The following is a 22934-nucleotide window of genomic DNA, read 5'->3' on the forward strand; positions in this document are numbered from 1 at the left end:
TGGTGCAGAGGAGGAGGAGGGTAGTGATGCAGAGTAGGAGGGAAGTGGTGCAGAGGAGGAGGAGAGTAGTGGGGCAGAGGAAGAGGAGGGTAGTGGTGCAGAGGAGGAGGAGGGTAGTGGTGCAGAGGAGGAGGAGGGAAGTGATGCAGAAGAGGAGGAGGGTATTGAAGCAAAGGAGGAGGGTAGTGGTGCAGAGGAGGAGGGCAGTGGTGCAGAGGAGGAGGGTAGTGGTGCAGAGGAGGAGGGTAGTGGTGCAGAGGAGGTGGATGGGGGTAGTGGTGCAGAGGAGGTGGATGGGGGTAGTGGTGCAGAGGAGGAGGGTAGTGGTGCAGAGGAGGTGGATGGGGGTAGTGGTGCAGAGAAGGAGGATGGGGGTAGTGGTGCAGAGGAGGAGGAGAGTAGTGGGACAGAGGAGGAGGGTTGTGGTGCAGAGGAGGAGGAGAGTAGTGGTGCAGAAGAGGAGGAGGGAAGTGATGCAGAAGAGGAGGAGGGAAGTGATGCAGAAGAGGAGGGTAGTGGTGCAGAGGAGGAGGAGGGTAGTGGTGCAGAGGAGGAGGGTAGTGGTGCAGATGAAGAGGGTAGTGGTGCAGAGGAGGAGGGTAGTGATGCAGAAGAGCAGGAGAGTAGTGGTGCAGAGGAGGAGGTAGTTGTGCAGAGGTGGAGGAGGGTAGTGGTGCAGAGGAGGAGGAGGGTAGTGATGCAGAGGAGGAGGAGAGTAGTGGTGCAGAGGAGGAGGGTAGGTAGTGCACAGGAGGAGGAGGATAGTGGTGCAGAGGAGGAGGAGGGTAGTGGTGCAGAGGAGGAGGGTAGTGGTGCAGAGGAAGAGGGTAGTGGTGCAGAGGAAGAGGGTAGTGGTGCAGAGGAGGAGGGTAGTGATGCAGAAGAGCAGGAGAGTAGTGGTGCAGAGGAGGAGGGTTGTGGTGCACAGGAGGAGGAGAATAGTTGTGCAGTGGAGGAGGAAGGTATCTAGTATATCTATATATATCTAGTATATCTATATATCTAGTCTTTAAAGACTAGGAGGGAAGAGAACTATCAGGAGAAAGCGCCAAGCCATCACGACTATATAGCACTGGGAAGGAGTCAGGATAAGGATTGGGGAGTGGACGGGGGGGGGGATAAGAGGCGATATGTACAAGTATTGAAGGATTTCAAAGAATATGACGATGCTAACTCGGGACAATTCTTGAATATTGCTCAATCAACATATTGTGCACCAGTGACTTATATGATATAGGTTATATATTATATAACGATATAATACACACCAATAATGTAAAATTGTTTGATTTAATCGAATATTAATGTCATATCATTGTTCTATTATGAATATATGTATACACAATATAACAGATCAATGTCATGTATATATAATAGAACAATGCTGTGTATACATAATAAAATACAACAATGCTGTATATACATATCCAACCCGTCCTCGGCAAATACTTTACCCCCCCCCCCTATTCAAACCACTTGGATAGTTGGCCAGATATCTGTGATGGCCTGAAAGCATATTACGGTTTCTTTAATAGTCTATAGGTAAACTGGCAAGTGAACCTTGTCGTAAAGATTATTCTCAGGTTATAACTTTAATAGAAATTTGCTGATTTGTAATGTAAAAAATGTGTGGGAGGGAGCCGAGCGGACAGCACGCTGGGCGTGTGATCCTGTGGTCCTGGGTTCGATCCAGGCGCCGGCGAGACACATTGGGCAGAGTTTCTTTCACCCTCAGGATAGCGCACAGGACTCGTAATTCTGTGGCGCGGGTTCGATTCCCGCACGAGGCAGAAACAATGGGCAGAGTTTCTTTCACCCTATGCCCCTGTTACCTAGCAGTAAATAGGTACCCGGGAGTTAAGTCAGCTGTCACGGGCTGCTTCCTGGGGGTGGAGGCCTGGTCGAGGACCGGGCCGCGGGGACACTAAAGCCCTGAAATCATCTCAAGATAACAAGATAACCTCAAGAAGGTAGTGGTGAAGAGGAGGAGGGTAGTGATGCAGAGGAGGAGGAGGGTAGTGGTGCAGAGGAGGAGGGTAGTGATGCAGAGGAGGAGGGTAGTGGTGCAGAGGAGGAGGTGGAGGGTAGTGATGCAGAGGAGGAGGACGGTAGTGATGCAGAGGAGGAGGATGGGGGTAGTGGTGCAGAGGAGGAGGGTAGTGGTGCAGAGGGTGAGGAAAGTAGTGGGGTAGAGGAGGAGGGTTGTGGTGCTGAAGAGGAGGAGGGTAGTGGTGCAGAGGAGGAGGGTAGTGGTGCAGAGGAGGTGGATGGGGGTAGTGGTGCAGAGGAGGAGGGTAGTGGTGCAGAGGAGGTGGATGGTGGTAGTGGTGCAGAGAAGGAGGATGGGGGTAGTGGTGCAGAGGAGGAGGAGAGTAGTGGGACAGAGGAGGAGGGTTGTGGTGCAGAGGAGGAGGAGAGTAGTGGGACAGAGGAGGAGGATAGTTGTGCAGAGGAGGAGGAGGGTAGTGGTGCAGAGGAGGAGGGTAGTGATGCAGAGGAGGAGGAGAGTAGTGGGACAGAGGAGGAGGGTTGTGGTGCAGAGGAGGAGGAGAGTAGTGGTGCAGAAGAGGAGGAGGGAAGTGATGCAGAAGAGGAGGAGGGAAGTGATGCAGAAGAGGAGGGTAGTGGTGCAGAGGAGGAGGAGGGTAGTGGTGCAGAGGAGGAGGGTAGTGGTGCAGATGAAGAGGGTAGTGGTGCAGAGGAGGAGGGTAGTGATGCAGAAGAGCAGGAGAGTAGTGGTGCAGAGGAGGAGGGTAGTTGTGCAGAGGTGGAGGAGGGTAGTGGTGCAGAGGAGGAGGAGGGTAGTGATGCAGAGGAGGAGGAGAGTAGTGGTGCAGAGGAGGAGGGTAGTAGTGCACAGGAGGAGGAGGATAGTGGTGCAGAGGAGGAGGAGGGTAGTGGTGCAGAGGAGGAGGGTAGTGGTGCAGAGGAAGAGGGTAGTGGTGCAGAGGAAGAGGGTAGTGGTGCAGAGGAGGAGGGTAGTGATGCAGAAGAGCAGGAGAGTAGTGGTGCAGAGGAGGAGGGTTGTGGTGCACAGGAGGAGGAGAATAGTTGTGCAGTGGAGGAGGAAGGTATCTAGTATATCTATATATATCTAGTATATCTATATATCTAGTCTTTAAAGACTAGGAGGGAAGAGAACTATCAGGAGAAAGCGCCAAGCCATCACGACTATATAGCACTGGGAAGGAGTCAGGATAAGGATTGGGGAGTGGACGGGGGGGGGGATAAGAGGCGATATGTACAAGTATTGAAGGATTTCAAAGAATATGACGATGCTAACTCGGGACAATTCTTGAATATTGCTCAATCAACATATTGTGCACCAGTGACTTATATGATATAGGTTATATATTATATAACGATATAATACACACCAATAATGTAAAATTGTTTGATTTAATCGAATATTAATGTCATATCATTGTTCTATTATGAATATATGTATACACAATATAACAGATCAATGTCATGTATATATAATAGAACAATGCTGTGTATACATAATAAAATACAACAATGCTGTATATACATATCCAACCCGTCCTCGGCAAATACTTTACCCCCCCCCCCCCTATTCAAACCACTTGGATAGTTGGCCAGATATCTGTGATGGCCTGAAAGCATATTACGGTTTCTTTAATAGTCTATAGGTAAACTGGCAAGTGAACCTTGTCGTAAAGATTATTCTCAGGTTATAACTTTAATAGAAATTTGCTGATTTGTAATGTAAAAAATGTGTGGGAGGGAGCCGAGCGGACAGCACGCTGGGCGTGTGATCCTGTGGTCCTGGGTTCGATCCCAGGCGCCGGCGAGACACATTGGGCAGAGTTTCTTTCACCCTCAGGATAGCGCACAGGACTCGTAATTCTGTGGCGCGGGTTCGATTCCCGCACGAGGCAGAAACAATGGGCAGAGTTTCTTTCACCCTATGCCCCTGTTACCTAGCAGTAAATAGGTACCCGGGAGTTAAGTCAGCTGTCACGGGCTGCTTCCTGGGGGTGGAGGCCTGGTCGAGGACCGGGCCGCGGGGACACTAAAGCCCCGAAATCATCTCAAGATAACAAGATAACCTCAAGAAGGTAGTGGTGAAGAGGAGGAGGGTAGTGATGCAGAGGAGGAGGAGGGTAGTGGTGCAGAGGAGGAGGGTAGTGATGCAGAGGAGGAGGGTAGTGGTGCAGAGGAGGAGGTGGAGGGTAGTGATGCAGAGGAGGAGGACGGTAGTGATGCAGAGGAGGAGGATGGGGGTAGTGGTGCAGAGGAGGAGGGTAGTGGTGCAGAGGGTGAGGAAAGTAGTGGGGTAGAGGAGGAGGGTTGTGGTGCTGAAGAGGAGGAGGGTAGTGGTGCAGAGGAGGAGGGTAGTGGTGCAGAGGAGGTGGATGGGGGTAGTGGTGCAGAGGAGGAGGGTAGTGGTGCAGAGGAGGTGGATGGTGGTAGTGGTGCAGAGAAGGAGGATGGGGGTAGTGGTGCAGAGGAGGAGGAGAGTAGTGGGACAGAGGAGGAGGGTTGTGGTGCAGAGGAGGAGGAGAGTAGTGGGACAGAGGAGGAGGATAGTTGTGCAGAGGAGGAGGAGGGTAGTGGTGCAGAGGAGGAGGGTAGTGATGCAGAGGAGGAGGAGGGTAGTGATGCAGAGGAGGAGGGTAGTGGTGCAGAAGAGGAGGAGAGTAGTGCTGCAGAGAAGGAGGAGGGTAGTGGTGCAGAGGAGGAGGAGGCTAGTGCTGCAGAGGAGGAGTAGGGTAGTGATGCAGAGGAGGAGGGTAGTGGTGCAGAGGAGGAGGCGGGTAGTGGTACAGAGGAGGAGAAGGGTAGTGGTACAGAGGAGGAGGGTAGTGGTGCAGAGGAGGAGGGTAGTGGTGGAGAGGAGGAGGGTAGTGATGCAGAGGAGGTGGAGGAGGGTATTGGTGCAGAGGAGGAGGGTAGTGGTGCAGAGGAGGAGGGTAGTGGTGCAGAGAAGGAGAGTAGTGGGGCAGAGGAGGAGGGTAGTGATGCAGAAAAGGAGGGTAGTGGTGCAGAGGAGGAGGAGAGTAGTGGGGCAAAGGAAGAGGAAGGTAGTGGTGCAGAAGAGGAGGAGGGAAGTGATGCAGAAGAGGAGGGTAGTGGTGCAAAGGAGGAGGGTAGTGGTGCAGAGGAGGAGGAGGGTAGTGATGCAGAGGAGGAGGGTAGTGGTGCAGATGAAGAGGGTAGTGGTGCAGAGGAGGAGGGTAGTGGTGCAGAGGAGGAGGGTAGTGATGCAGAAGAGCAGGAGAGTAGTGGTGCAGAGGAGGAGGGTAGTTGTGCAGAGGTGGAGGAGGGTAGTGGTGCAGAGGAGGAGGAGGGTAGTGATGCAGAGGAGGAGGAGAGTAGTGGTGCAGAGGAGGAGGGTAGTGGTGCACAGGAGGAGGAGGATAGTGGTGCAGAGAAGGAGGAGGGTAGTGGTGCAGAGGAGGAGGGTAGTGGTGCAGAGGAAGAGGGTAGTGGTGCAGAGGAGGAGGGTAGTGATGCAGAAGAGCAGGAGAGTAGTGGTGCAGAGGAGGAGGGTTGTGGTGCACAGGAGGAGGAGAATAGTTGTGCAGAGGAGGAGGAAGGTAGTGGTGAAGAGGAGGAGGGTAGTGATGCAGAGGAGGAGGAGGGTAGTGGTGCAGAGGAGGAGGGTAGTGATGCAGAGGAGGAGGGTAGTGGTGCAGAGGAGGAGGTGGAGGGTAGTGATGCAGAGGAGGAGGATGGGGGTAGTGGTGCAGAGGAGGAGGAGGAAGAGGGTAGTGGTGCAGAGGGTGAGGAAAGTAGTGGGGTAGAGGAGGAGGGTTGTGGTGCTGAAGAGGAGGAGGGTAGTGATGCAGAGGAGGAGGAGGAGGAGGGTAGTGGTGCTGAGGAAGAGAAGGGTAGTGGTGCAGAGGAGGTTGAGGAGGGTAGTGCGGCTGAGGAAGAGGGTAGTTGTGCAGAGGTGGAGGAGGGTAGTGGTGCAGAGGAGGAGGAGGGTAGTGATGCAGAGGAGGAGGAGAGTAGTGGTGCAGAGGAGGAGGGTAGTGGTGCAGAGGGTGAGGAAAGTAGTGGGGTAGAGGAGGAGGGTTGTGGTGCTGAAGAGGAGGAGGAGGGTAGTGGTGCTGAGGAGGAGAAGGGTAGTGGTGCAGAGGAGGTTGAGGAGGGTAGTGCGGCTGAGGAAGAGGGTAGTTGTGCAGAGGTGGAGGAGGGTAGTGGTGCAGAGGAGGAGGAGGGTAGTGATGCAGAGGAGGAGGAGAGTAGTGGTGCAGAGGAGGAGGGTAGTGGTGCACAGGAGGAGGAGGATAGTGGTGCAGAGGAGGAGGAGGGTAGTGGTGCAGAGGAGGAAGGTAGTGGTGCAGAGGAAGAGGGTAGTGGTGCAGAGGAGGAAGGTAGTGATGCAGAAGAGCAGGAGAGTAGTGGTGCAGAGGAGGAGGGTTGTGGTGCACAGGAGGAGGAGAATAGTTGTGCAGAGGAGGAGGAAGGTAGTGATGAAGAGGAGGAGGGTAGTGATGCAGAGGAGGAGGAGGGTAGTGGTGCAGAGGAGGAGGGTAGTGATGCAGAGGAGGAGGGTAGTGGTGCAGAGGAGAAAGTGGAGGGTAGTGATGCAGAGGAGGAGGACGGTAGTGATGCAGAGGAGGAGGATGGGGGAAGTGGTGCAGACGAGGAGGAGGAGGAGGGTAGTGGTGCAGAGGGTGAGGAAAGTAGTGGGGTAGAGGAGGAGGGTTGTGGTGCTGAAGAGGAGGAGGGTAGTGATGCAGAGGAGGAGGAGGAGGAGGGTAGTGGTGCTGAGGAGGAGAAGGGTAGTGGTGCAGAGGAGGATGAGGAGGGTAGTGCGGCTGAGGAAGAGGATAGTGGTGCAGAGGAGGAGGAGGGTAGTGGTGCAGAGGAGGAGGAGGGTAGTGATGCAAAGGAGGAGGGTTGTGGTGCAGAGGAGGAGGAGGGTAGTTGTACAGAATAGCAGGAGGGTAGTGGTGCAGAGTAGGAGAAGGGAAGTGATGCAGAGGAGGAGGAGGGTAGTGATGCAGAAGAGGAGGAGAGTAGTGGTGCAGAGGAGGAGGGTAGTTGTGCAGAGGTGGAGGAGGGTAGTGGTGCAGAGGAGAAGGAGGGTAGTGGTACAGAGGAGGAGGAGGGTAGTGATGCAGAGGAGGAGGGTAGTGGTGCAGAGGAGGAGGGTAGTGGTGCAGAAGAAGAGGGTAGTGGTGCAGAGGAGGAAGGTAGTAATGCAGAAGAGCAGGAGAGTAGTGGTGCAGAGGAGGAGGGTAGTTGTGCAGAGGTGGAGGAGGGTAGTGGTGCAGAGGAGGAGGAGGGTAGTGATGCAGAGGAGGAGGAGAGTAGTGGTGCAGAGGAGGAGGGTAGTGGTGCACAGGAGGAGGAGGATAGTGGTGCAGAGGAGGAGGAGGGTAGTGGTGCAGAGGAGGAGGTTAGTGATGCAGAGGAGGAGGGTAGTGGTGCAGAGGAGGAGGGTAGTGGTGCAGAGGAGGAGGGAAGTGGTGCAGATGTGGAGGTGGAGGGTAGTGATACAGAGGAGTAGGGTAGTGGTGCAGAGGAGGGGGGAAGTGGTGCAGATGTGGAGGTGGAGGGTAGTGATGCAGAGGAGGATGATGGGGGGTAGTGGTGCAGAGGAGGAGGAGGAGGAGGGTAGTGGTGCAGAGGAGGAGGAGGGTAGTGGTGCAGAGGAGGAGGGTAGTGGTGCAAAGGAGGAGGAGGAGGAGGGTAGTGGTGCAGAGGAGGAGGAGGGTAGTGGTGCAGAGGAGAAGGGTAGTGGTTCAGAGGAGGAGAAGGGTAGTGGTGCAGAGGAGCAGGGTAGTGGTGCAGCGGAGGAGGAGGGTAGTGATGCAGAGGAGGAGGACGGTAGTGGTGCAGAGGAGGAGGGTGGGGGTAGTGGCGCAGAGGAGGAGGAGGAGGAGGGTAGTGGTGCAGAGGAGGAGGAGGAGGGTAGTGGTGCAGAGGAGGAAGAGGAGGGTAGTGGTGCAGAGGAGGATGAGGAGGGTAGTGCTGCAGAGGAGGAGGAGGGTAGTGGTGCAGAGGAGGAGGAGGGTAGTGATGCAGAGGAGGAGGGTTGTGGTGCAGAGGAGGAGGAGGGTAGTGGTGCAAAGGAGGAGGAGGGTAGTGGTGCAGAGGAGGAGGAGGAAAAGGGTAGTCGTGCAGAGGAGGAGGAGGTTAGTGGTGCAGAGGAGGAGGAGGGTAGTGATGCAGAGGTGGAGGAAGGTAGTGATGCAGAGAAGGAGGTTTGTGGTGCAGAGGAGGAGGGTAGTGGTGCAGAGTAGTAGGAGGGTAGTAGTGCAGAGGAGGAGGAGGGTAGTGGTATACTGGAGGAGGAGGGTAGTTATGCAGAGGAAGAGGAAGGTAGTGGAGCAGAGGAGGAGGTGGATAGTGGTGCCGAGTAGGAGGAGGGTAGTGGTGCAGTGGAGGAAGAGGGTAGTGGTGCAGAGGAGGAGGGTAGTGGTTCAGAGGAGGAGGATGGTAGTGGTGCAGAGAGGATGAGGGTAGTGGTGCAGAGGAGGAGGAGGGTAGTGGTGCCGAGTAGGAGGAGGGTAGTGGTGCAGAGGAGGATGAGGGTATTAGTGCAGAGGAGGAGGAGGAGGGTAGTGGTGCAGAGGAAGAAGAGGATAGTAGTGCAGAGGAGTAGGAGGGTAGTGATGCAAAAGAGGAGGGTAGTGATGCAGAAGAGGAGGAGGGTAGTGATGCAGAGGAGGAGAAGGGTAGTGGTGCAGAGAAGGAGGAAGGTAGTGGTGCAGAGGAGGAGGAGGAGGAGGGTAGTGGTGCTGAGGAGGAGGAGGGTAATGATGCAGATGAGGAGGAGGGTAGTGCTGCAGAGAAGGAGGAGGGTAGTGGTGCAGAGGAGGAGGAGGGTAGTGGTGCAGAGGAGGAGGAGGGTAGTGGTGCCGAGTAGGAGGAGGGTAGTGGTGCAGAGGAGGATGAGGGTATTAGTGTAGAGGAGGAGGAGGAGGGTAGTGGTGCAGAGGAAGAAGAGGATAGTAGTGCAGAGGAGTAGGAGGGTAGTGATGCAAAGGAGGAGGGTAGTGATGCAGAAGAGGAGGAGGGTAGTGATGCAGAGGAGGAGAAGGGTAGTGGTGCAGAGAAGGAGGAAGGTAGTGGTGCAGAGGAGGAGGAGGAGGGTAGTGGTGCTGAGGAGGAGGGTAATGATGCAGATGAGTAGGAGGGTAGTGGTGCAGAGAAAGAGGAGGTTAGTGGTGCAGAGGAGGAGGAGGGTAGTGTAGCAGAGGAAGAGGATGGTAGTGATGCAGAGGAGGAGGAGGGTAGTGGTGCAGAGGAGGAGGGTAGTGGTGCAGAGAGAGTGGGTAGTGGTGCAGAGGAGGAGGAGGGTAGTGGTGCAGAGGAGGAGGGTAGTGGTGCAGAGAGAGTGAGTAGTGGTGCAGAGGAGGAGGAGGGTAGTGGTGCAGAGGAGGAGGAGGGTAGTGGTGCAGAGGAGAAGGAGGTGGTGCAGAGAAGTAGAGGGTAGTGTCACCACTCTCCACTACTTCCCCTCACTACTCTCCACCACTGCCACACACCACTCTCCACCACTGCCACACACCACTCTCCACCTCTGCCACACACCACTCTCCACCACTGTCACGCACCACTCTCCACCTCTCCACCACTGTCACACTCCACTCTCCACTACTGTCACGCCCTACTCTCCACCACTGTCACACACCTCTGTCCACCACTGCTACACACCACTCTCCACTACTGTCACGCACCACTCTCCACCTCTCCACCACTGTCACACTCCACTCTCCACTACTGTCACACCCTACTCTCCACCACTGTCACACACCTCTGTCCACCACTGCCACACACCACTCTCCACCACTGTCACACACCACTGTCCACCACTGCCACACACCACTCTCCACCACTGCTACACACCTCTGTCCACCACTACCACACACCACTCTCCACCACTGTCACACACCTCTGTCCACCACTGCCACACACCACTCTCCACCACTGTCACACACCACTCTCCACCACTGTCACACCCTACTCTCCACCACTGTCACACACCTCTGTCCACCACTGCCACACACCACTCTCCACCACTGCCACACACCACTCTCCACCACTGCCACACACCACTCTCCACCACTGCCACACACCTCTGTCCACCACTGTCACACACCTCTGTCCACCACTGCCACACACCACTCTCCACCACTGCCACACACCACTCTCCACCACTGCCACACACCACTCTCCACCACTGCCACACACCTCTGTCCACCACTGCCACACACCACTCTCCACCACTGCCACACACCTCTGTCCACCACTGCCACACACCACTCTCCACCACTGTCACACACTACTCTCCACCACTGCCACACACCACTCTCCACCACTGCCACACACCACTCTCCACCACTGTCACACACCTCTGTCCACCACTGCCACACACCACTCTCCACCACTGTCACACACCACTCTCCACCACTGTCACACACCACTCTCCACCACTGTCACACACCACTCTCCACCACTGCCACACACCACTCTCCACCACTGCCACACACCACTTTCCACCACTGTCACACCCTACTCTCCACCACTGCCACACACCTCTGTCCACCACTGCCACACACCACTCTCCACCACTGTCACACACCACTCTCCACCACTGCCACACACCACTCTCCACCACTGTCACACCCTACTCTCCACCACTGCCACACACCACTCTCCACCACTGCCACACACCACTCTCCACCACTGCCACACACCACTCTCCACCACTGTCACACCCTACTCTCCACCACTGCCACACACCTCTGTCCACCACTGCCACACACCACTCTCCACCACTGTCACACACCTCTGTCCACCACTCCCACACACCACTCTCCACACAAATTCACAAAGACCTGAAAGTTGTAGCATTAAATATTATGATAGATATCGTGAAGAGACATTCATATATGGGACTAATAGAACAAGAACCCGGTAATGTGATGTCATAGTGGCCAGAATTCGCCTGGGATATAGACGTATCTGTCAGCTTTCTCAAAACCCAAATGTCGAGTACACAATGTGTCAACTTTGTGAAAGAGAAAACATGCACACACATGAACATTATATTGTAGAATGTCCCATATTGTCTGACTTTCGCCCTCGTGGGCTGAGGTATGCTGAACTGTGTAATTACTATATGAGTACTGGAACACTTGATGATATTTTGGACTTGTTTCCAAGATTGACCATGTAATGTATCATATATACGATGTATGTATGTGATATAACTATATAACCTGAGCTTGGAAAAGCACCTTAATCACCTTCAGTGATTAAGTGCTTAATTGCACACTAGTTTCTCTGTCAGCTATCACTCCCTGTCAGTGTAAAAGAGACAAATGTATGTGAATGCAAGTGTGTGTATATATACATGTATATATGTATTTGTACGTATATATGTGTGTGTATGTATATGTATGTGAATAAAGTACATATGGAAGCTGATCAGAATTGCACTTCGCCTTTGTAAATGCACATTAATGACACTTCGAACACTTTATGTAGGGCATACGTAAATCTGTATATCTATGTATTTACGTACGTAGGCTAGCTTAGCATTTTAAAAGAACCGAATCACCTTATGTGGTTAATTGTTCAATAAATCCCAGAATTATATGTTTAACTGTTCTCTAACCCTGTCCATGGAGGACAGAAGAAAACGTATATATGCTGGTTAGCATTGTAAATGTGTGGCCACGTCTGTGGTAGAAAATAATAATAATAAAAAAACACTCTCCACCACTGTCACACACCACTCTCCACCACTGTCACACACCACTCTCCACCACTGTCACACACCACTCTCCACCACTGCCACACACCACTCTCCACCACTGCCACACACCACTCTCCACCACTGTCACACACCACTCTCCACCACTGTCACACACCACTCTCCACCACTGCCACACACCACTCTCCACCACTGCCACACACCACTCTCCACCACTGTCACACACCACTCTCCACCACTGTCACACACCACTCTCCACCACTGCCACACACCACTCTTCACCACTGTCACACACCACTCTCCACCACTGCCACACACCACTTTCCACCACTGTCACACCCTACTCTCCACCACTGCCACACACCTCTGTCCACCACTGCCACACACCACTCTCCACCACTGTCACACACCACTCTCCACCACTGTCACACACCACTCTCCACCACTGTCACACACCACTCTCCACCACTGTCACACACCACTCTCCACCACTGTCACACACCACTCTCCACCATTGTCACACACCACTCTCCACCACTGTCCCTCACCACTCTCCATCACTACCACACACCACTCTCCACCACTGTCCAACACCACTCTCCACCACTGCCACACACCACTCTCCACCACTGTCACACACCACTCTCCACCACTGTCACACACCACTCTCCACCACTGTCACACACCACTCTCCACCACTGTCACACACCACTCTCCACCACTGTCACACACCACTCTCCACCACTGTCACACACCACTCTCCACCACTGTCACACACCACTCTCCACCACTGTCACACACCACTGTCACACACCACTCTCCACCACTGTCACACACCACTTTCCACCACTGCCACACACCACTCTCCACCACTGTCACACACCACTCTCTACCACTGTCACACACCACTCTCCACCACTGCCACACACCACTCTCCACCACTGTCACACACCACTCTCCACCACTGTCACACACCACTCTCCACCACTGTCACACACCACTTTCCACCACTGCCACACACCACTCTCCACCACTGTCACACACCACTCTCCACCACTGCCACACACCACTCTCCACCACTGCCACACACCACTCCACCTTCCGTAATCTTCCTACTCCTACCTTAAACTTCCTTCTCGTTCCTGCCTTCCTTATTTTTCCTAATCCTTCTATGTTCTTCAACTATCAATATCCACTAACAACAACCAACAGCCACCACCAACACCTTCTCCTCCTCGACCTTCTCATTCTTCCTCCTCGACCTTCTCCTCTTTCTTCCTTGACCTTCTACTTCCTCCTCGATCTTCTCATTCTTCCTCCTCGACCTTCTCCTCTTTCTTCCTTGACCTTCTCCTTCCTCCTCGACCTTCTCCTTCCTCCTCGACCTTCTCCTTCCTCCTCGACCTTCTCCTTCCTCCTCGACCTTCTCCTTCCTCCTCTTTCTCCTCCTTACTCCTCCTCCTTCCTCCTCGACCTCCTCCTCTAACTACAACAACCAACCACCATTACTATCAGTGCTCAACTGCAGGCCATTCTGGCGTGTTTGGAGGAAGTACGTCATGACGACAAAGATGTTTTTGTATTTGTCGATAGCCGAGGAGCACTTGAGTCCTTAAACAGTCGAAATCCAGTCTTCATGTCCATAGTTGAGGAGTGTAAGAAAAGAATAATTGAGATACAGCTGAAAGGTCACAATGTGAAATTCATGTGGATTCCATCTCATGTTGGAATAGTGCTCAACGAGGTGGCGGATGACTTGGCCAAACGTGCCACATTAAAACAACAAGTTGACATCGAATGTGAATTCACAATGAGACAAATAAGAAGCATAATCAGAAATATTCAGGCACAGGCAGAAGTGGCGAGGAGAGGTATAATGTATGAGGGAAGTCAAACCATGCAACACTACATGTGTGTGTTAGTCAAAACACCCATTTCACTTATGGTAAAAGGAGAAATGCTTGGAGTGACTGTGTACATGCGGCTCAGGCTTGGGTACAAATATTACTGGGAATATGGGATAGATGTTCATGATAATGACAGGAAGTGTCAACTATGTGGTATGTTAAGGTCTCACACCCTTGCCCATTATGTTCTTGATTGTCCGTTGATTAATGTATATAGAAACATTGGGATAAGGACTGTTCCTGAACAAATAGCCTGGATGTGTCACAACGGAAAGGTTGATAATATTCTGGAGAGATATAAGAATTTTGCACCAAGACTGTAATCTTTTGTTGAATTATCTGCATGTCTCTTGCAAATTGTCTATACAGTATACCTAAGTCATAAAAGTATTTGTGTGTACGTCTGATACCATACTACTTGTGTAAAGGAGGAAATGTATATGTTTATCTCTCAGAATGTTCGGTAATATGTTTATTGTTTGTGATGTGTGTCTATATATGTATGAACACGTTGTACTGAACGGGGTGAGAATAGCTTGAGCTACCTCATCCCTTTGTCAGTATTTTACCTCAATAAACTTATTTCAATTTCAATTTTAACTACTATCAATAACCATCAACCTAAACAATCATCAACAACCACAACAATCAATCACCACTACTATCAACAACAACCATAAACCAACACCAACCACAACAATCAACCACCCCTACCACCAACAACAATCAACCACCACTACTGCCAAATATAATCAACCACCACTACCACAAAATACAACAATCAACCACCAATATCACGAACCTCAACAACTACCAGTACAGTCAACCACAAACGACCACAACCACCATCTACCACTGCCCTCAACCACTACTATCAACAACCACTACCATTAACCACAACTATCAACCACCAACAACCATAAACCACCACCAACAACCTCAACAATCAACCACCACTACCACCAACAATCAACCACCACTACCACCAAACAACACAATAAACCACCACCCACGCGAACTATAACCAACAATCGCCACTACATAAAGTACAACAATCAACCACTACCATCACGAACCACAACAACCACCACTGCAATTAACCCCCCAACCACACCCATCAACCACCACAACAATCAACCACCACAACAATCAACCACCACAACCATCAACCACCACAATAATTAACCACCACAACCATCAACCACCACAACAATCAACCCCCACAACCATTAACCACCACAACAATCAACCACCACAACCATTAACCACCACAACAATCAACCACCACAACCATCAACCACCACAATAATTAACCCCCACAACCATTAACCACAACAACAATCAACCCCCACAATAATTAACCACAACAACAATCAACCACCACAACCATTAACCACCACAACAATCAACCACAACAACCATCAACCACCACAACCATCAACCACCACAACAATCAACCACCACAACCATCAACTACCATAATAATCAACCACCACAACCATCAACCACCACAATAATCAACCACCACAACAATCACCCACCACAACAATCAACCACCACAATAATCAACCACCAAAACCATCATCCATCACAACAATCAACCACCACAACCATCAACCACCACAACCATCAACCACCACAACAATCAACCACCACAACCATCAACCACCACAACTATCAACCACCACAACCATTAACCACCACAACCATCAACCACCACAACAATCAACCACCACAACCATCAACCACCACAACAATCAACCACCACAACTACCAACAAACACTACCATCATCCACCGCAACCATCAACCACCACAACAATCAACCACCACAACAATCAACCACCACAACTACCAACAAACACTACCATCATCCACCGCAACCATCAACCACGACTACCATGGATTCTCCATTAAGTGAAAGTAATGAATAAAATATTTTTAACCTACCTTTTATTATGCTTCAGTTTTATTTCTAGTATATGTAGAAATATATTTTTAAAATATTTCTACATTTTTTAAATATATTCCATCAATCAGGAAAACGATTTTTATGCAACATTTAAGGTTGCGACACGGTCTCAAAATTGTTTAGCCAAAGTTGTGCAGTAAGTTGTGGCAACTTATTTACAACCACACAATACCGTACCTAATACATGAAAACAAACGTTGTCACACCTGGCTACTCTCCCGACCCACACCTGTAGATGAGAGGGAACACGGAAGCCCACACCTGGCTACTCTTCCGACCCACACCTGCACATAAGATGGAACACGGAAGCCCACACCTGGCTACTTTCCCGACCCACACCTGCACATGAGAGGGAACACTAAAGTCCACACCTGGCTACTCTCCCCACCCACACCTGTCTATGTCACACACTCATGCCAAAGAAAACTTATATCAAGTAAATCTAGCTTGTATTAAGCAAGACAATGTTGGGCTAAATATTGATCAGTGTTATCTTATAAGCAGTGAAGCTTGCTTAATGAATATTCTTGGTCGCTAAACGGTGCTCAAAGTTACTCAAGAAGCCTTATAAGTTCTCTAATTCATGACTTTTAATGTAAAAATATTTTTGAAACCACTGGAAGCACTGTGAATTAAACAACTGAGTTACAGATATTCACGTGTTAAAATGTAGTCAATACGTACTGGTGAGACGCGTGTCAGGGAAGTACAGGAGACTATACCCTTCTCATGAGGGAGGACACAGCTGAGCCGCCAGGTGGCAGCACCAGTCTATGGCGGGGTCGTCATCAGTGAGGCGCCGCCTGATGGTCAGGTGGAGCTCCCTTCCCTGGTACGACAGACTGCCCAGTGTGTCCGGGTCCACGTAGCCCGTGGCGTCCAGGGTGTCCGGGTCCACGTAGCCCGTGGCGTCCAGGGTGTCCGGGTCCACGTAGACCGTGGCGTCCATGGTGTCCGGGTCCACGTTGCCCTTGGCGTCCAGGGTGTCCGGGTCCACGTAGCCCGTGGCGTCCAGGGTGTCCGGGACCACGTAGCCCGTGGCGTCCAGGGTGTACGGGTCCACGTAGCCCGTGGCGTCCAGGGTGTCCGGGTCCACGTAGCCCGTGGCGTCCAGGGTGTCCGGGACAACGTAGCCCGTGGCGTCCAGGGTGTCCGGGTCCACGTAGCCCGTGGCGTCCAGGGTGTCCGGGTCCACGTAGCCCGTGGCGTCCAGGGTGTCCGGGTCCACGTAGCCCGTGGCGTCCAGGGTGTCCGGGTCCACGTAGCCCGTGGCGTCCAGGGTGTCCGGGACCACGTAGCCCGTGGCGTCCAGGGTGTACGGGTCCACGTAGCCCGTGGCGTCCAGGGTGTCCGGGTCCACGTAGCCCGTGGCGTCCAGGGTGTCCGGGTCTACGTAGCCCGTGGCGTCCAGGGTGTCCGGGACAACGTAGCCCGTGGCGTCCAGGGTGTCCGGGACCACGTAGCCCGTGGCGTCCAGGGTGTCCGGGTCCATGTAGCCCGGGGCGTCCAGGTCAATGTCTGAAGACATACACTGAGATACAGTCACGGTCGTTACTGGTATGTTCTAAGATATAACAAGAAGACATACTGAGCCATCCACTCACCTTACTGCTGGGTTTATTACCTGATGACAAGTCCGTATTTTGGACAGTATTAATAGCATCTAAACTATGTATTAATAGCTTTTAAAAGCCACGGTCAAGGTCATCTGTATCAATGGTCAAGGTCATCTGTGTCAATTGTCAAGGTCACAGTCAAGGTTATCAGTATCAATTGTCAAGGTCACAGTCAAGGTTATCTGTATTAATTGTCAAAGTTATCTGTATCAATGGTCAAGGTCACAGTCAAGGTCATCTGTATCAATTGTCAAGGTCACAGTCAAAGTTATCTCTATCAATTGTCAAGGTTATCTGTATCAATGGTCAAGGTCATCTGTATCAATGGTCAAGGTCACAGTCAAGGTCATCTGTATCAATGGTCAAGGTCATCTGTATCAATTGTCAAGTTTATCTGTATCAATGGTCAATGTTATCTGTATCAATGGTCAAGGTCACAGTCAAGGTCATCTGTATCAATTGTCAAGGTTATCTGTATCAATTGCCAAGGTTATCTGTATCAATGGTCAAGGTCATCTGTATCAATGGTCAAGGTCACAGTCAAGGTCATCTGTGTCAATGGTCAAGGTCATCTCTATCAATGGTCAAGGTCACAGTCAAGGTCATCTGTATCAATGGTCAAGGTCATCTGTATCATGGTCAAGGTCACAGTCATGGTCATCTTTATCAATGGTCAAGGCCGCATTAGAAGGTCATATAAACTAAGTCAAGGTCACAGTGAAAGGTCATCTGGACCAAGTATCAAGGTCACAGGGATAGATGGGTCACCTGAATTAAGGATCAAGGTTACGGAAGGTCTAATTAACCAAGGGATCAAGGTCACAGTAAAAGGTCATCTTGGACAGGAATTAGGTCTCACTGAAAGGTCATTTTAAGCAGGAATTAGTTCAATGTGAAAGGTCTTCTTGAACAGGAATTAGGTCGCAGTAAAAGGTCATCTTAAACAGGAATTAGGTCACAATGAAAGGTCATCTTGAACAGGAATTAGGTCACAATTAAAGGTCATCTTGAACAGAAATTAGGTCACAGTAAATGGTCATTTTGAACAGGAATTAGGTCACAGTGAAAGGTCATCTTGAACAGGAATTAGGTCACAGAGAAAGGTCATCTTGAACAGGAATTAGGTCACAGTGAAAGGTCATCCTGAACCGGAATTAGGTCACAGTAAAAGGTCATCTTGAACAGGAATTAGGTCACAGTGAAAGTTCATCTTGAACAGGAATTAGGTCACAGTAAAAGGTCATCTTGAACAGGAATTAGGTCACAATGAAAGGTCATCTTGAACAGGAATTAGGTCACATTGAAAGGTCATCTTGAACAGGAATTAGGTCACAGTGAAAGGTCATCCTGAACAGGAATTAGGTCACAGTAAAAGGTCATCTTGAACAGGAATTAGGTCACAGTGAAAGGTCATCTTGAACAGGAATTAGGTCACAGTAAAAGGTCATCTTGAACAGGAATTAGGTCACAATGAAAGGTCATCTTGAACAAGAATTAGGTCACAGTGAAAGGTCATCTTGAACAGGAATTAGGTCACAATGAAAGGTCATCTTGAACAAGAATTAGGTCACAGTGAAAGGAGATCTGTAACACGAGTCAAAGTCAAAGTGGTAAGTCATCTGAACCAAAAGTTTGGCGTCGCTAAATACTTCATGAAATTATTTATGCACAAGAATATATACAGCAGCGGAATGTTTCGAAAATTTATTATTCATGGAATAGTCGCCCTTAATAAGTCTATATTTGTAATCAAAGTAGAAGGTTTGTCACCCTTAAGGTGACTATATTTGTAAACAATATAAGGTGTTTGTCTCCCTTAAGGTGACTATATTTGTAAACAATATAAGGTGTTTGTCTCCCTTAAGGTGACTATATTTGTAAACAATATAAGGTGTTTGTCACCCTTAAGGTGACTATATTTGTAAACAATATAAGGTGTTTGTCACCCTTAAGGTGACTATATTTGTAAACAATATAAGGTGTTTGTTGCTCTTAAGGTGACTATATTTGTAAACAATATCAGGTGTTTGTCGTCCATAAGATGAATATATTTGTAAACAATATAAGGTGTTTGTCTCCCTTAAGGTGATTATGTTTGTAAACAATATATGGAGTCTTTCGTCCATAAGGTTGTAAACATATATGTAAACAATGTAAATCTGAATTACTATATTAAACATGACGAATGAAGCCCTTTGCGTAATTTTGGTATTAATAAATAACCCTAAAAATTATGGTGGAAAATCTGAATATTTACCAAGACGCTGCAGGTGAGGAAGGCGAGGCAGGTGACGGATGAGGACGGGCTGTTGGTGTGGTGTGAGGTACAGGCGGAGTCTCTTGAGGGTGTGAGGCAGGAGGGGTATGGCTGCCTCAGACAAGACACCAACAAACTCCTCTAAGGTACACTTACTGCCGGGGGCTGTCAGCCTCTCCAAACATTGTTTTGTTATAACACTACTCTCTTCGCTGTATAAATAATAGTGCAGATCTAAGGATATGGTTACCTTCATTTTTGCCAGCACTGACAGTGTAGACAGACACTGCTTTAGTTGGGGTGTATCGTTTATGTTTAGGGAAATGTTCTTAGGTGTCACCTTCTTAAGAACAAGCGGCAGGACAACCCACGAGTCAACACTGTTTATTCTCCACCTGTGTTCTGTACGCAGCTTCTCACACACGGCTTGGATGACGTGCTCACTCCCGCGGGACTCTGCTACATGCTTCAACAGCTCGTCAGTCTTATACGTAACCATCTTGCACAGGTCAATTATGTGAGTAATGAACCTGTGCTCTACTCCCCGGGCACACAGCACCCCGGTAGTGCTGACTAAAATGTTCTGCCATCTGGGACGCTCACTAAACTCTTGTTGCACGTCGCTAATATCAAACTTTGACCCTCTCAGGTGATCTCCCAAGGAGCGTTTTTCCTTACGTACAACATCCACCAAGAGGTCAATGATTATAGAGCTTTTCCCTGACACACGGTGTGATGCTGGATCACTTCGGTCTTGCTCAGCCTTCAACAAGAGATCGACCTGCCTCCTGCTGGCACAATACTCCTGGTACCTGGCGTGAAAATAGCCAATCACCCACACCACAACATCCACCAAGAGGTCAATGATAATAGAGCTTTCCCCTGACACACGGTGTGATGCTTGATCACCTCGGTCTTGCTCAGCCTTCAACAAGAGAGCGACCAGCCTTCTGCTGGCACAATACTCCTGGTACCTGGCGTGAAAATAGCTAAACACCCACACCACATTGAGGCCCCGACGGTAGCTGGTTCTTGTGAAATAGTTGGACAAGACCTCCTCCTGCGGCAGTCCCAGAGTGTCACACTTCTCCCTAATCTCAGATTCCGTCTCCGGCCAAAGGTCGTACTCCTGCCTCTGGATCCCTCTTAAACTAATCTCTTCTAAGAACCTCAAAAACTTTTTCACATTTTTGTCACATTTTCCTTTGGGTTCGGTCACGTGTTTGTCTGTGAGTCTGGACACCAGTTTGTTGGTTATGAAGTCATGAATCTTCTCGTAGACTTGAGTGTTTGTGGTGAGATTGTTAAATTCTTCTGGAGCCTCGACACACAGCAGCGCCAACAAGGTCAAGGTGAGTGGAGTGTTGAGGTACTCACCCAGGAACTGACTCATCTGATCCAGCCGCTGGGTAAACCTCCCTGTGATGACACTCCGTTGGCACTCTTCCTCCACCAGCACCTTGATGGTTCTCTCGGCGAACTCCACGCGACGTTCTGGAGTGATGCCCAAGACGAGGATGTTGCAGCGAGGTCTGGTGTGTGGGACGAGCTGTGACAGTTGTTGGTCCCACCCCGGCCGTGTGGTTATCACCAACCTCACATCCTTGCCAGGCAGGTGCAACAGCTCCTTCACCAGCCTTCCTGAATGGTCGTTGACCTCGTCGTAGCCGTCAATCAGGACTAATATATTTAAGCTCAGGATTATCTCTTTAAACAGCTGGAAGTCGGCACCAGAATCACTAAGTGTTTGAGGCAGCAACTGGCGGAGGAGATCATCGAAGGTATTAAGATGTGAGTCCCTGCACTGTACATAGAAAACGAGGTCCACAGTGCCCAGGTGACGTATGGCAGCAGGGTCCTCTACCCACTTCTCGAGGATGAGCTTGAGTAAAGTTGTCTTGCCCATACCACCTTCCCCCGTCAGGAGGACACATTGAGGGACTCTTCCGTCCTCTCGTCTCATACTCAAGATGTCTTCATAGTTTATATCCTGACCCTTGGCAGCGTGGGAGGGTCTTGCCCCTATGACGGGATCTTCAAGGAGTCGTAGTCGTGTAAAAGCAAGACTTGGGTTGTAGTTAATGTTGAGGAGGAGCCAGGGTGCGGGAACAATCTGGTACAGCAGTGTATACCCGTCAGTTAGCTCCTGCTTGCTCATCTGCTTAACCTCTTCTGTGATGTGGCTTCTAAACACCTTAATCTCCTGGCGGAGCTGTGGCAAGTACGCCACATCTGAGGGATCCAGCTGCTCTCTGACCTTCGCTAGCAGACCACCAATATACTTGGTGACATCTCTGGTCACGTGGTCCACATCCTGGCTGTTTGTCCTACACCGGACGCCGGCCTCAGCCAGCCAATAAGTCACTGAGCTCCGTCAGTGTTGACGTAAGATCTTGCTCTGACATTCCCACATTATCATGGGCCAACGTGTTTCGGTGTTGCTTCAGGCTGTAAATGAGGTGTTCAAGTGATGGTCCCTGAGGCCCTGGAGTGGTCCACGTGGGGTCATTCATCTCAGCCAGACCACACACACGTTGCAGGAGTTTATACAACAGGGTGATGTCAAAAGTTGCCGCGTCAGAGGAAGCTTCGAGTTTATCCCTCTGTTGAGCATCGAAGACACGCCTGTACTGAGCATTGGTGTACCCCAAGTCCTGAGTGAGGTAAGTCACTACTGGGAAGGTGCCTCGGTACGACCACATAAACACACATGCTAGCGCGTCTCGTCCTGCCTTAGTCACAGCCAGTCCATACCGCAGTCTGTTCACATCTTCCGGTTGGATAACAGGACTCGAGGCCGCCATATTGGGCCGTATGATTCTCACCTCACACAACTGTTGTCAAGTTTCACACAAGCAGTAAATGTCCCACGCTGGTTTTGTTATTATATTATGTTTAAAAACATAACATTGTTTCCCACTGTCGGAGACGGGCAGCTTGTTAGGCTTGTGTAGGCCTTCCTAAGCCAACGACAGACCTTCCTCAGGATGCATCCCTCAACAGTTGACTAATTTCCAGGTTAATGTTCACTGCTAGGTGAACAGAGGTATCAGGAGGCTGACCATCTCACACTGCCAGGGAATCAAACTCGGATCTAATCGGTGATGATCCGACTGCATTACCCATAATACAGTCACTTAATTGACCAAAAATATAAGTGATTTTTAAATAAACCAAATTTTACAAAATGTGTTCACATGTTAATGCAATATTCGATTCCAGCTTTATTTGTTATTTTCAATTTGTTCTTTAACTAGTTAATTTCTTCAGTCTTTATTCTCTTCAGATTTCTGTCATCTGGAAGAACAATTTAACGTTATTAAAACAAGATGTTAGTGTTAAACATTGGGCCAGAAATACATTTTTGAGATCACTAAAACAAATAAAATTCCAAAGTCTGCCTCCTGCATTTTGTTATATTTTATAACTTAAAACTTGTCAATATTTTGACCTAACTCCTGTGATCATTGTGGTGT

Source organism: Procambarus clarkii, chromosome 46, assembly GCF_040958095.1.
Source record: "Procambarus clarkii isolate CNS0578487 chromosome 46, FALCON_Pclarkii_2.0, whole genome shotgun sequence".
Lineage (NCBI taxonomy): Eukaryota > Metazoa > Arthropoda > Malacostraca > Decapoda > Cambaridae > Procambarus > Procambarus clarkii.